Source organism: Aplysia californica, unplaced genomic scaffold (genome assembly GCF_000002075.1).
Source record: "Aplysia californica isolate F4 #8 unplaced genomic scaffold, AplCal3.0 scaffold00152, whole genome shotgun sequence".
Lineage (NCBI taxonomy): Eukaryota > Metazoa > Mollusca > Gastropoda > Aplysiida > Aplysiidae > Aplysia > Aplysia californica.
This window is the reverse complement of record NW_004797422.1, coordinates 602638-604484: the sequence shown is the minus strand read 5'-3', so window position 1 is coordinate 604484 and position 1847 is coordinate 602638.

Here is a 1847-nt window from a genome sequence, read left to right as displayed (position 1 = left end):
TTCACCTCCTTTCCTGCTCTCTAGCAATGTTCTGTTGTCTGCTTTCAGTTCCACTTTCTGCCCCCACCCCCTTTGCCCCCTCCTATGGGCTCCTGACTCTTTCTGCAGCTTTTCTACTGCTACTTCTTGGCTCCTCCTTACTGCTGTCTTTCTGCCACACCCCTGATCTTCTGGTACCGGTAGGAAAGATCTACACCTAGCCTTTTCGGACAAGGGCGAAAAATCTCGGAGGGCCCGTGTGCAAGTTGTGCACGTTAAAGATCCCTTGGTGGTCTAAAAGCGATAAAAGTAGGCTTCGGCCGCGACCCAGGCAAAATTCAAAATTTCCTACCTACTGAAAATATTAGGTGTGTCCCGCGCGCTCATAAGACCTTATGTAGTTGCGAGCGCCGTAAAACACTTTACAAAAAAAAAAAAAAATAAAATAAAAGCAAACCTAAGAACACTCACAAACATTCTCAGCTTCCCCGGAAGCATACAATGCACGTAGCTGATTAACCGTTCAACAAATACTGACAAACTCAAAAGATCTTTTACAGCTGTACCCATTCTCACTTGGGTGAAGTGAGCAAGTGCCTTTCTCAAGGATACAAATACAAAGTCAGACCTCTGATGAGATTTGAATCCAGTTTTTCAATAGTGAGCCCACCAATGTCTTTAGACTGTCCCTGTCGTTTTTTGCGAACAAAGTTCTGAAATTATGCAAACTGATCCCAAAAATGTGAAATTATGCCATTCTGTTAATTTTATCAAAGAATGATGAAGGAAAATAATCAGAAATTAGGCAAAAAATGATCAAATTTTGCTAAATTATGCGGGGTGCATAAAACCACGGGGACAGTTTCTGAGCTAAGAGAAGTTACAAACTACGGCTGACATCTATTTTTGATAGGTTTTCCCCTTTAACTTTTGGGGAAAGTATATCGTCGGCAAGCTGTTCATATGTACTAAGTCCAGAAAGCAAAATTTTTCAAGGAATGAAAAAATCCAAAACTGTTTCATTCAACAAATGTAGGCCATTGTTTAAACATTATACATTTTTGAATTTCAATAAAATATTCCTGGAGCACAATCAAGTGATACCATGGAAAGAAACTGCAATCAAAAGAAAAATTTCAAAATTTCAGGTTTAGTACATTCTGAACAGCTGGCTGATGATGTAGTGTAGCTAGCTACATTCCAAATTCCAAAGTATGCTAAGCTCAGCCTGAATAAAGAGAAGTTCACTGATACAATAATGATCATTTTGTGCAGGGAAAACAGGTACATGTACAAACATCTGAAGGAAAAAAAAAAAAGAGTACAAGAACTTACCACTGACGTCCTCCAGTCACCCATGACACTTGGGTTTTGATTGAAGTACAGATTCAAAGTGACTTTTTCTTAATCCACTTAGGAACTTTTTTGTGAAGTTTGAACAGTATGGGACTAACTGATCTTCAGATCCAAGTCTAGAAATAATTCTCCATTCTTTCCCTTAACTTTTAAGGCTTACGGCTAGTACATGTACAGGGTAGTGAAGTTGTCTCAATGAAGGGTTCAGTTCAGTGTTACAATCTTGATGTTTAACTGTGGGTAGAAGGAAGCCACAACAGATTTATATATAAACCTAAATGCTTTTGTATTTCTGCTACTTTGCCTTCAACTTCAACTTCAGCTATACAAATAGGCCTAGAATCTACCGGTATTAAATTAAAACATTGGTACAGTGGAATCCTGTTATAACGAGGGAGGGGACCGGAGCAAAATGTCCGCTATAGCAGGATTCTCGCTATATAAGGGATCCAGTAATAAATTCAAGGGAAACTGTAAAGTAGGCCTAATCTTTGAGTATGATTTTGGTGTTC